Source organism: Mustela nigripes, chromosome 5 (genome assembly GCF_022355385.1).
Source record: "Mustela nigripes isolate SB6536 chromosome 5, MUSNIG.SB6536, whole genome shotgun sequence".
In the NCBI taxonomy this organism is placed as follows: Eukaryota; Metazoa; Chordata; class Mammalia; order Carnivora; family Mustelidae; genus Mustela; species Mustela nigripes.
Window position 1 is genome coordinate 82,490,547 of NC_081561.1, and position 14,060 is coordinate 82,504,606.

At 34.9% G+C, this 14,060-nt stretch overlaps 1 long non-coding RNA gene across 1 annotated transcript in view; it reads left to right on the forward strand.

Moving 5' to 3' along the window:
• Positions 1-14,060, forward strand: part of LOC132017374 (uncharacterized) — a 209,117-nt gene that overhangs the window by 126,566 nt on the left and 68,491 nt on the right. The gene's annotated exons all lie outside the window — the stretch shown is intronic.

Below are 14,060 nucleotides of genomic sequence, written 5' to 3' on the forward strand. Positions count from 1 at the left end.
AAAGGAAGAACGGTTTATCTGTTTGTTCCAGTTCATGTAATTAGTTGGTAGCAGTACATTGGGACTGCAAGAGCAGTTAGTAAATATTGTTAAAAAAATCAATAATATGGGCGCCTGGGTGGCTCAGTGGATTAAAGCCTCTGCCTTCGGCCCACATCCCTGCTCAGCAGGGAGCCTGCTTCCCTTCCTCTCTCTCTGCCTGCCTCTCTGCCTACTTGTGATCTCTGTCTGTCAAATAAATAAATAAATAATCTTTAAAAAAATCAATAATGTAATTTTCTGCTTTAAACAATGTAAAGTAATGGTACACCAATTAGGAACACTTTGATGACCTAATATAAGCTGAGTTAAAGATTATATTTTTCATCAGAAAGATTGTAGTTATTTGTTCTCTCAAAGGGTTGTAATTACAAATGACATTTGTTTTCATGTTCATAGTTGCCTTATTCATAAAGTTTTCATCCCATGTTGCTCACTGACCCTCTTCCTCATGGGCCCCCATGCCCAGACTGGGGAAGAAGATTACCATCTAGCCAGCCTTCTTTAATTCATGAAGAACTTATTTTGTGCTTCTCAGAGGTATAGGTACAGTTCTCTGGGTCTCAAATGGAGCAGGAATTGACCTACATTTTGCTTCAATGACTGTTTCTTGAGCTCTTCCGCATTTAGGAAATACCGAATGACTTCCACTCCTTAAAGGAAGTAGTCATTTCAGAAGCCTATTCTGTTGAAATTAAAAACTCTAATGTCTACCATAGTCCCTATGAAGCTCTAACTACTTAAGCTTTGGCTGCACAGCTGACACTAGTGATCTAGCCATGCTTGCAACAAAGCACTGGATCTGCCTAAACGAGGTCTCTAAAATAATTGATCAGCACATTTTATTAACTCTGACAGAGCCAGGCAGCTCTCTGTCCAGAAAGAATTGCAGCGGCATCCAGACCTGGCCTGAACGGGGGCTGCAGGTGAATGGTTCAGTTGGTTTACAGTTACCCAGTTTCCCAGCCTCAGGGACGGCTGCCAGCAGCCAGCCCCACGGGAAGACAGCGCCCTCTTCAGGTGCCGAGAGCACCGGGCTTTCTGGAGCTCCTCGCAGGCCCGAAGCAGGGGGTGGCTTCTCAGTTCCCATACCACCAGTCAGCCCCATTGAGCTCTTTACCCCTTGGCTATCGGTCTTTATTTTGAAAGGTTGGCCTCACTGGTATTTAGAGTCACACTATATAAAGATCAGGAAAAGTGGAAGAAATCATCCCAGAATTATATAGACTAAATTGGAGGCAGTAATTCCCATAATGCCTGTAAAGGCTGAATTGAAATATTGTAGGAGGGACTTAGCCAATGAGCTTAGTTTTTGGAGATCCACAGGCATGTTTTTAAACGGCGAAGAGATGAAAGTTTCATAATATCGTTTTCTCTAAAGGAAACTTTTTTGTTTTTTTTTAATAAATTAGAAAGAAGGGAAACTTCAGTGCCAGAGAAGGGGCTTAATCTGCGTTATCCTTATCTCTTGTATTTAGCTCTTTGTTTTCATTAGAATTCAACATACTTCTTTTCTTCCTTGGTAAACATAAAAGGCTTTGTTTTAGAAAACATTTTACATGAAATGATGACCTCTGTGCAAAAATTTATAGTTGTTATCATCCCGTCCTCTACCTCAAATAAAAATACAAGAAAAATGAATTAAATAAAAATGCCTGCAATTAACTTCCCACTTTGTCAGCAAACATATCTGTGTGCTCAAGGGAAGAAGAAAATGTTGTACTTAATGCAGAAATGTAATAATGAAAGTAAAATTTTACAGGACTTCTTCCCCAACCAAAACAAGTGAAATAAAATAACCCTGAAAGGAACAAAAACCAAAATGCTAGTTTGGACATTGAATAACAATCCTCATGTAATCCTTGCTTAAGTGAGTACCAGTCCTTCACTTGCCAAGACGTATTTCTTCTACAGAAATGTTTTGCTTTAAAGAAATTAAAGTAACATTTGATTTTAGAAAATTTAATGCAGGGATTTAACTCTTCGAGTAACTATACCAGTGCGTTGTGAGGACAGCAGGTTAGTAGCCTAGAAGTCAGGGTAAAGGTGATCTGTTTCCTGTATGCCCACTGAAAGACAGGTGCTGTTGATGGGGGTGACCTCTGGTGGCAAGTCATCTTACTATAAACAGAAGGGCGTGGAAAGCCATTGGCTGGAGCCAAGAGTGTTTACTCTCCAGGTGTCCTCCCAGTTAACCTAAATAGCTACACTGCTTCTGGAGCCAGAAGATTCATGCCAGAGCAAGGTGTTTTTAAGGCTACCTGGATGTTGGTTAGAGACTATAAACCTTTCAGAGTATTGTGTAATCCTCGAACCAGGTTTCATTCTACTCATACTGGAGAGTGAAATTTATTGGCTGTTGAACTTCACACACACACACACACACACACACACACACACACTCATGCACACACAAAACTTACTTCCAAATAAAACTGGAATTAGTTTCAGGTTTTTGGACTTGAAATGAGGTAAGTTGTATTTAACTTTTGATTGAGACATTATAATGACTATTATATGGTATGGTAAGTCATACATTTAAATATCAGCAGTTCTTTCTCAGAGAAGGATGTTAATTAAAATAATTTGTTTGGATTTTTCTCAGTTTTAGCCCAAGGATAATATAAGAAATATATACATAAAATGGAGGAAGTGGGTCGGTATAGAGAAAATGTCCAATGCGCCCACGCTTAAGATGTTAAGAGCATTTTGTTTTTCCTTCATAAAATGTAATAACATTATGTTAATGCTAGGAGAACTGCAGGTGAAACAGTAATTGATAGTAAGTAGATTACATTTCATTAAAAAATACTAATAGTGTATTTCAAGGAGTTTTCCCTGATAGCTGCATGCTGTAGGATTTTAAAAAACATAATGCCATCTATTTGAATGAAAAACTTTCTTTTCTGGATACTTTTTGTTTTGAAAGTTTGTGCTAAATTTGGGTTTTTCTTTAGATTTCAAATGCATTCTTCTCAAAGATAAGTGTTTACACTTTTTTAAGAGAACAAATGTTTCCCTCTTCTTATGGGATTTTTCCCCTAAAATTCTAATAGTAAAATCAAGTTTAACTTCTTTAAAAAATCTTAACTTTCTAGTTGGTTTTACCTTCAGTTGATTGTGCCATTAAGTGGGACTTTGATTTAGAACCTTGATGTAGAAGCCTTTGATATGCTTTGGTTTAGATTATTTGAATATAGGTTTGTCTCTTTGAATCTCATGAAGAAAGAGTGTGAATTGCTGTTTTGCTGCATCAAGGGTCTAAGATGTAGTAAATTGTCAGAATAACTTCAGTATCTGAAAGATTTCTTTTATTCAAGACAACTGAGGAAAGTTTTGCTCTGTTAGTACTGTTTTATTATTCTTGTGAGAAAAACACAATTCAGGAGGAGAAAATATTCTCTAATTCTAAGTGTCTGTGACCACTGATTTACTGCCAGAGTTAGATTGTTTAGGGAACCTGTTTGAAGAGAGAGAGGATGAATTATCACAGCCAATAAGTTTTCCAGTTTGGTTTCCAGGGTCTACTGAACATCAGTCAGCACTCTCCGGTTTCCTGCTCCTTTCCTTGATTACAGTTATGATTTTCTGAAATCCTGTCTAATTGAACAATGATGCACTACCTTCGTTTGCTTTTTGAGTGTTTGTTTTTTCACCAGAAGTTTTCTAAACTACAAGAATATTCCTTAATCAAAAATGGTGACAGAAGCAGATACCAATAAACTATAATGCTTTGTGTTAGAACTTGGGAAGAAGAAGGGAGGGAGAGAGAGAGAGAGAGGGAGAGAGAGAGAGAGAGAGGGAGAGGGGGAGAGAGAGAGGGAGAGGGGGAGAGAGAGAGAGAGAAAGGGAGAGAGAGAGAAGAGGAGGGAGGGGGAAGGAGGAAAAGGAAAACAGAGAAAAGTCAGTTTTTAAAATCTCTCCTTTGATTTTTCTCTTTCTTCCTCCAAGTTCTTAAAAATTACTGTTGTTAGAATTTTCAAAATCGTAGGATCTCACTTTTGCAGCACGCAGCCCTCCTGCAGAAGGAAGGTGGTTGTGTGTGTCTGGGGGCAGTCTTACATTTTGCTTTGGGGAAATGGTGCAAGCCAATTTTGAAGGTAGTGCAGCTGTTGAAGAAATACAAAAGCCAGATGACTTCATAAGTGTGTATTGAGGAAACCAGGATAAATTGTCCTTAGAACCTGCTCTCAAAAAGTCATTTTAATTGAGGTCAAAGAGGAAAAAATCGTAAGTATATTTCAATTATTTATTAGGTTTACCGAGAATGAGACCTTCACTACAGATAGACCTAATCTCTAATTCCTTTACTCTTTAACCCTTGTGTTTAACCACTGTGTAGATCCATTTTACTTTGAAACTGCAAAGGGTGCTCCATTCCTTATGACAGATAAATATTTAGGGTCAGAAAAATTGTGAGATTACATGACTAAATTCTTACTTCCACGTAAGGAATCAACTTCTATATTTCAAAAAGGCTTAAAATAAATTGCTTAGTTTTTACTTGAACTTGCACAGTTAATAGGAATATTTCTTCTTATCATATATTTGTATGTGTGAAATGTTTCACGTGAAACTGTAATTCAAAATGTTAATTTAATTTGATAGAAAATCTCAGACAGCAATCTTATAATTTTTTTTAATGTGTAAATTATGTCACAGTCTGTGTTTTATTAACTCTGCTAATGAGGATTTTCATTTTAGGATTAAAACTTAAGGAAAGGTGATTTATTAGCTTTTTATAACAATGCTTTGCAAGATGGATTTAATGTAAAACTACATTAGGTTTTAAATGTTAGGTTAGGTTTTAAAATGTTCTTAAAATTATTTAAAAAAATCATTAAAATGAATAATGCTACAAATATATTTTTTCTTCTTATATATAGTTCAGTTAAAAAATAAAAAACTTGATGGCACCACCCTGGGATTTTCTCTTTAAAAAAGTTGTCATTTTAATGGGAGATTAAGAATTTAAAATTTCCAGGATTTGGAAATATAACTCTTTGTTATATTTTTATAAAAGCCAATATAATAGTGCCAGAAATATGTACATTATAGGTAAATGAATCTTCAGATTAACCTACAGATATATGCCATTCAATTTAAAATTGCCTTTAAAATTTTATTATTTATGTTCTCTCCATCAATTTTTTAAAGTCAAAGGATTTTTCAGTTTTCCTTAAGTTACTGTGATACCTTTGGAAACATTAAGAGAGTTTTTATATATTAATTGAATATATCATTTAGAGTTTACATATTTGGTTCAAACTAAGAGATTTTAACAGAAGCTTTTACTAAAATTATTACACATAAACTCTACAATTATATATTAATAAACCAGATTATCTCTATATTATTATTATTCAAATTGAAAAGGTTAGCTATCAGTTATACCTATTAGACAAATGATGTTCGGTATACTAGAGTATGTTACAGAATGATTGATATTTATGCTGCAAAACAAATGATAGCTAATCTATGCCTGTGGCCAAATTCTTTTGAAGTTTCATGGCTGAGATGAGCCGAAATTTGTTAAGTGGTAGAAGGCTGCGTTGTCTGGGGGCCTGTTGTGCGTGGCAGGTCATGATAAATGGGGAAGTTTTTCTTAACCTTGTGGCCAAAACATTCCAATATCTAAAAAAAAGGCGGGGGGAACCCCAGAAAGACACAGAAGACATTGCCAAAAACATTAGCAAGACTTCTCTATGTAGGGAAAATAAGGTCAACTCTTAAGATTATTTTTAAAGCATTATTTGTGTGAATTCATAAATCTTCGCTTGAATGGGGGAAATCTAAGGCTAAAAGATGTTTATATTTAATGTAGGTGGAATTATTCCTTCTTGGTACATAAAGGAAATATATAGTAAAGTCAGCAATTTAAATTTAACTCAGCGGCTTCTACCAAATTAACATTATGCTCCTTAAGTGCTAGTTCTTGGTTTAGAATTGAATATTCCACTTTCTTCTCTTGTTTTAATACTATCTGCTTTGTGACATCCAGGACTGCAGAGAAACATGGAAATATGATATATAAATGAGACCAAGATCTATGGGTAAATATCTCTTAGGTGTTTATAGTACACATTTGTGAGAGGGAAAAAAAAAAGAAAAAAAAAACAACCAAACCCTTTTAAGACTTATCTATCATATTTAGACAGAGTATCATGGTTGAACAATCTAGTCTTGCTTCCAAACTTGGAAGGGGGAAAAAAAAACCATTCATATGTGCTGTAACATGATACGTTAAGGCATCTTATGGTTCCTTTTGTGGCATTTTAAGTACTATGTTACCTTTGATATAGTCCCTGTTGGGTAATAATGAAAAAACATACCATTAGAAGGAGTTTGAAATTTTCCTGGATATTTCATACAGTGTATGTGGAGTTTATGGCAGGTGACAAAGAACACTGGCATAATTAAGGCGAGAATGTGCTTCCAAATTCTAAAAGCTTATGAGGTCTGACATTTGATTTAATACTTGTATGCTGTACATATATAATTACGTTTTGCTTCCCTGAGTCATTGTTACTAAGTTGCATTTTAAATATATCCAACCTTGCAATGAACTCTCAAATAATGCAAACGCTATTGTGACAGTTGAAGTTGATGAAGAGTTATAGCCTATAGGATTTTTTACTTTTAAAATATAATTCCTCCCCAGTGGGTGATTTTGTATAACTTCCCTCCCCCAAACCTGGGTCCTGGAAGGCCCCCTGCTTTCAAGACCAGAAATCAAGTAAGATCTTGCCCATGACAGTCCAATACCAGAGGGGTAGAATAATTTTTACTTCAGGTTTTTGGTTGTGGAGTTTTACTTATTAACACTCTAACCCTATTGTTCTTAGTAGATATGATTATTTTGTTTAGTGTTGTAGTTAAAAACAGAGCATTCAATTGTATCTTTGTATTTTATATATGTATAGCGGTTAAAAAAAGAATATGGCAATTTTTCTTTGAACTGAAGTGGATGTAAGATTTCCAGTTATGTTGTAGAGTTCCTTCACTTTTATAATAAATAAATAGCTTTGGGAAAATAAAAAGCTTTGGGCTTTGGGAAAATGATACTTGGTGTTGCAGGGGAGAAGCTTGGGGAAGCAATGCTAAAGAGCTTGAAAAGAGATATGCTAAGTAAAGGGAAGAGTAAAGGAATGTTCCGAACTCCATGAGAAGGATTTTAGAAATGTACACATTTTAGAACCGCGGGGTTTTTATTTCTAAGAAAGAGTGACACCTTATAAAAGTAGATTTAATTTATTAGAAATTAGATTTTTATGAAGTCTGTCCCTAAGACTTAATTTTTTGACCACCATCTGGCAAAATGGCATTTTATTTTATGTTATTTATTTATTTTATTTTTATTTTATTTTATTTAAGAAGCATCTCAGTTTGTGTGGGCATATTAAAACAGTGATATATTTTTATAAACTTACATAACAACTTCTGTGTTCCAAAGATGTTTTTATGTCTTAAGTTTTTAGAAGTGAAGAAATGAATTGTAACATATAGAAAAATGTAAAATAAGTCTTGTTGAGAAATGTGAGGACATTTCAGTTGAAGCCAGTTTAGATAGTGTCTAAGTTTCATTTGTATGGGACTACTAGCAGAAGAGCAATTCTATGCTGATCTTCTAAACATAAATTATAATCTTGGTTGTACAAATAATCACAGATTACCTCATTAAAGTATGCATCCAATGCTAAGTTCTGGAGTAGTGTTCACTTGTAAATAGCATATTTATAAAATGCACATATTCTATTTGACTATTCCAAGTAAGTATTAGAATAATTTTTGGCAAAAGCCTCCATAGTAAAAATTATGTATTTTGTTGAACATTCCAACTATTATTATTTTGGCTCAACTTTTATATTTTCTTAGTTATGTTATTATATACATTCTGAAGTAAAATAAAAAAAAAAAATCTTAATTCATATGTATTTAATTCTACTAACCTGAGAACAAGATGATCTGAGGAAGCCCATAAAAGTATCAGCTGGTTCAACTGTAAAAAATTAAATGTTTTTAAAAGGGTCATCTAATTAAAATGTATTTAATGAGAGTATAAGTTATATTCCTAGAATACAGCTGGAATAATTACAAGAAAATACTTTTTCATTCCATTATATAATTTGCAGTTCAGATATAACCAATTTTCTAAGTATTAGAAAATATGAGAAATGTCAAAACAATTGATATTTCAAGCAGTCTCTTATTTTCACTAAGTCAGAACCTAAAGGTAACTGAAGGTAGATACCTATTCTGCTTTATTGGGCAATTATTTACAACTTTATCCAATCCAGTCATAAAATACATTTTATAACATATACACTGATATAAGACACTGGGCACTGACAGTTACGATATTTGTATAAATACTGTTTATTAAGTCATATTTGGAGTTCATTCACATTTGAAATACAACCATAGTTGACAACCTAAATTTTTGTTGTTGACAATAACTCTGCATCACTTTCTGTATTTACAAAGATTTTTCCAAACAATAATCTATAATAAAATTTGAATTTGGAGAATAGATTTTATTTTTATGCATCTTTTTATCCTTTTTTTTCCTTAAACATGCTTCATTGAAATCTAATTTATGATATTTCCTATACAGTTCAGTGGAGAAATAAAGATTGTCTAACACACCATCCATAAAAATATGTATAATGAGCTATTCATTGCATCAGCAGACTTTCATCTCTGAAGTTTTTATCTTGGATTTATAATTGTAGAGTTGATCCTTTATTATCACTGTATTGTATATTCTGAGACTCAATCATTAAAATTCATTTCAAAACAAAATGAAGTTACAAAAGAGGTCTTTTTAAAATGTCATCATCTATTATTCAATCCTTTTTTTTATTATCTTTAATGTTTCAGGATTTATAAACATCAAGATTAAGTAGAAAATAATTGGGATAATTGGCTCCAGCTTTTTAAGAAAATGGTAGATGGGATAAAAGAAATTTGTTCTTCTTTGCAATTTTTTAAAATGAGTTAATTCTGTTTTTCCTGAGAAGACTATAAGCTTCTCAAAGGGTGTAAGTGGTTAGAAAATAGGAAGAATTTGAAAGTGTTTTTTATTCTTGAATATAGTAGTCATAATGAAAAAATTCTAGAGATGAAATGTTCTGCATTTATTTTGCAGACATTGAAACTGTTGATGACTCTCAATACCAAATCCTACATTCTTTACAATTCATTTGAAAAGTACAGTTTACATTCCTTATATACATACAGCCTGAAAAACTGGAAGGGTGCTAGTATTATAATTGTCTAGCTATTGTAATATTATGAAGCAGTGTTCTCTACCTTTTATTCTGCTTTCTCTTGGGACTTACCACTGACATATTCTTTGTTTACCTGTTCTCAGATTCATTACATGTTGTCTCCCCTAGAACGCATGACCCACACAAGCAGGTTTTTTGTGGGTCTGAGTCAGTTTTGTCCACAGAAAGAGTGTGTATGCCACATATGTATTTTCCGTTTTTTTAGTAGCTGCCTTAGAAAAATAAAAAGAAACGGGAAATTATTTTACAAACCCAGTATCTCTAAAATATTTCATTTCTCAATATAAAAAATACTGAGATACTTTACATTTTCTTCACATTAATTCTTTGAAATCCTGTGCACCTTTTACCCTACCAGCATATCTCAGTGTAGACTAGCTGCACTAAATAGTGAAAGGTGGTTAGAGGTTACTCTGCTGGACTCCTCAGCTCTGGTCCGTCTCCATGCCCAGAATGGTACCTAGTACACCCCAGTGCTTTCAGTTAAAGCGCTGTTGAGTTAGCCACTTCTGATATCTCAGATGTAAAACACCAACAGAAGCACACGGGACCTTTTCTGCAGTTGTTGCAGTGTTGGTAGGGGCACTGGATGCTAGAGGTTTTTGGAAAATTTCTTTAAAGCTCCATTTCACTTTGCTTATGTGGACTTTAAATGTTACCAGTGCTTGATAAAGACAGGGTACTTCAGTAGCCCAATTTAAAAGATTCCTTTAATGGTTGATGTATTGTAGGAAATAACTAGTAGGTTCTTCACAAATTTTTCCATGGGATGTTAATTTCAACTCTTAGTTTTAAAAAACCTGCTAATAGCAAACAGCACATCTAGCACAAGAGAGAAAGAAAGGTTTGATGCATAGTATTCAATTCTAAATCCATCCCTTTTAGTGCTAGCTGTAGAACACTGGACAAGTTGTTTAACCTTGTTGAGCTCTAGTCTCCTCTTTTGTAAAAGGAAGATTTCATCCATCACACCCTTCTTCATAGATTAAATGAGATTGCATACATACATAGTCCAACACAGTGAGTGGAAAAAAGTAATTGCTTAATAAATGACAGCAATTGTTGTTATGATACAGTAAAAATTCTACTTATAAAGCATAAGACATTTTTGATCTTCATTTTAAACATGTAAGTAGTGTGTTTATGAATTTTAGGTTCTTTTTTTTTTAAGATTTTATTTATTTATTTGACAGAGAGATCATAAGCAGGCAGAGAGGCAGCAGAGAGAGAGAGGAGGAAGCAGGCTCCCTATTGAGCAGAGAGCCCGATGCGGGACTCGATCCCAGGACCCTGAGATCATGACCCGAGCCGAAGGCAGCGGCTTAACCCACTGAGCCAACCAGTCGCCCCGAATTTTAGGTTCTTAATGTACTGGTTAGAATGCCTTTATAAATCTGGAATTGAATTTTCCTACACAACTTGCCTCCAGATTAATCTTCCTGATTCTCAGTATTCTCATCTATGAATTGGGAAAAAATAGTTTCTACCTAAGCATTATGCCTGGCATATAATAAACACTTAAAACTTTTAGCTATCATTCATTCATTCATTCCAAAAATTTGGTGTTTTGATATTTTTATGTGGATTACATACTGAATAGTTATTTTCTTAAAATAGACTTGTAATTGTTTTTTATTTTGCTTTGATTTTGCCTGTACTTTTATAACGTTAAGTAGGGTAAAAATTTCACATTAGTGCAGCCTATTAAACGCATTTATTAATGTTCTTTGTCTTTTTCCTTTTGGCATATTGTTTGTTCACCTCCTTGTGTGTCTTATGAAAATTAGGCCTTGATTTAAATTACGGGCATGAAATTCTTCCTCACTTCTTTGCCTGCTTGTTTCTACTTTTTTCAAAAACAAATTGAAAACTTAATTGGTGATCTCTGAAAACAGAAGGTTCTATATATTTTGTGAGGATATTCATTCTCCAGTAGCATACCTACTTCAGCAGCCACATTTACTGAGGTGTTGCTGATCTCTCAGATGGGAGGGTGTGTTCAAATTTAAACTATCCATTTGCCTTCTAGTTCCATGATCAAGACACAATCAACATATAAGTTTCCTAATGATTCATTCACTTTTCCCAATTAGTTCAGAAACAAGACAGGAGGTTTTGAAGTATTTTATTTTATTTTTAAGATTTTATTTATTTATTTGACAGAGATCACAAGTAGACAGAGAGGCAGGCAGAGAGAGAGGAGGAAGCAGGCTCCCTGCTGAGCAGAGAGCCCGATGCGGGACTCGATCCCAGGACCCTGAGATCATGACCTGAGCCGAAGGCAGTGGCTTAACCCACTGAGCCACCCAGGCACCCTGAAGTATTTTAAAGAAGTTATAAGTTAACATCTTTTTTGGTCTTTGGTATTATCAAAATTTCTTTTCGAGGACAGATTTGAAGATCAAGTTATATTCATCTTGGTACTTTGCTTCAATCAGTAATAATATTCCGTCAGTTGTCTCAGAAGTATCTGTCAAAAACATCTTCTCACCTCTGTCCTCATAGCTCTTGTCTTACTTTGGGTTGTCACTATCTCTCACCAATGGCTTGAAATGTGTTTCTCTTATTAAATTCGTATTTGGGGAGTGTCTGAGTCCCTTTGAGCTGCCATATCAAAACACCACAGACTGGGCAGCTTAGAAACAACAGGAATTTATTTCTGGTAGTTCTGAATGCTGGAAGTCCAAGATCGTGCTACTAGCGTGGTCATGTGGGTAGGGTAGGGAGCCCTGTGGGGTATCTTTCACAAAAGCATCAATCTCATTAACAAAGGCTCCAGCCTGATGGCCTAAGCATCTCCCAGAGGCCCCCCTTCATAATCTCCAGGGGTTGGGATTCCAGCATATGCATTCTGGGAGGACACAAACATTCAGACAGTGAGCTTCTTCTCAAGGCTAGGGGTATAATAATGGGCAAGACCAATGCCATCTCTGCTCTTGTGGAGCTGAAGCTCTCTCTCCTATTGCATTAGTCTCTACAGCCTTCACTTTGCCCCACTCTACACTATCTTCTACATCATCTCTCCCGAGGTTGTCTATTAAAACTCGTCAATGGTCTTAAGTGCCCAAAGATAAATTCTGAATTCTTTGTCATGTGTAAGGTCTTCTTCATAATAGGATTCCTCTGGCACATCCCATGATATTAAAATAACTTTTCTCCAGATTTAGTCTTTGAAGACTTTCTCTTTTTAAAGACTCATTTGAGAAGTCACTTCCTTTGTTGCTCTCCCCATCGTCCTTTGACTGGGCTAGATTTTCTTCTAAGCGTCCATAACACGGTGCGACCTTTCCTATAGCAGTCATGGTATCCAAATGTTATTTTTCCCTCATTGGACCATGGATAAATGGACGAAACCCTTAAAAAGATCACTTTGTCGAATTTATAGCTCTAGCAATTTATGTGGATAAAGAATATCTATATCTACTTCAGTCTTTCATCATAGCTTGAGCTATGAACCTGAGACTCAGTGGGTAGTAGACCGTGAGTAATCAGTGGATGTGTTCTTTGCCATCATAATTACTATTCTGAGGCTAAATTAAAATAATCAGAACTTTCTGGTTAATTATTTAAAGAACGATGCTTTATAAAAGCCATGAGTTTTTTTTTGTTGTTGTTTTTTAATCCTTTGTTTTTTAAGCCACAGGAAGCTTATCTGGTTCTGACTCTTGCTTTGGAGTTTGCAAGTGTGGTCTGGGGCTTCTTCAGCCAATCCCAAAATCTAGTCATCGTAGTCTTGAGGAAAGTAACATTGACTTTGAGGTGATTCTGCATATTCATTGGACAGTTCATGTAGTTTCTGGTGATGAATCATATAAAATAACCTGGTGGGAAATAAAGGTTTTGTTTTAGTATACCACCCTTATAGCTTTTTTTTTTTTTCTTTTTGGACAATTTTTAGTGGGCATATGACTTTTTTGGGTTTTGTAGGAAATTTTGTTTATATTTTAAGAAAATTATTCATTTTTTAAACTTTTTTTTCTTTTAACTAATTCCTCTTGAAGATATTTCTTCACCCTTCATCTCATGGTGCTGAATTCCATGTTAAGAGCATAGAAGCTGCTCCATGATTAGACAGGGACGATAGTCTCTTTGCTCATCAGTTTTATTTTCCTATTGTATAAATGTATACACGGGATACAACAGAGAGTGAGGTTAATCAAGCAAAATAATTGATTTCCCAGATGATGAAAATGTCTAGGCTTAGAAATTAAAGCAAAACACATAGGTATTTGAAAGCATAGGAGTTTTTGTTTTGTTTTTTTAATTGTTCTTCTGAGTCAGAGGAGGAGAGAATTACTTTATGAGCTGGAAAGACAATGCTAGATCCTTAAAATTCAAAACTTACTCCTTTTTTCTTTTTAAAGATTTTATTTATTTATTAGAAAGGGAGAGAGAGAGCATGAGCAGAGGTGGGGGTGAAGGGGCAGAGGGAGAGGAGCAGACATATTCTACACTGAGTCGGGACCCTGATAACAGGGCTTGATCCTAGGACCCTGAGATCATGACCTGAGCCAGACTCAGACACTTAACCAACTGAGCCACCCAGGTGCCCCTCAAAACTTATTCTTAAGAGATGTCATTTGTGTGCCCAGGGTGTATATCCAGTAGACTTATTTTTCACCTCTAAGCTTCGCATTAGAATTTAAAATGCCTTGGATTCTGTAGGTTGCATAGATGGACCCTCATGATTTTAACACTGAGAGTGTCTAACAGTGGACTTGTAAATGTGTA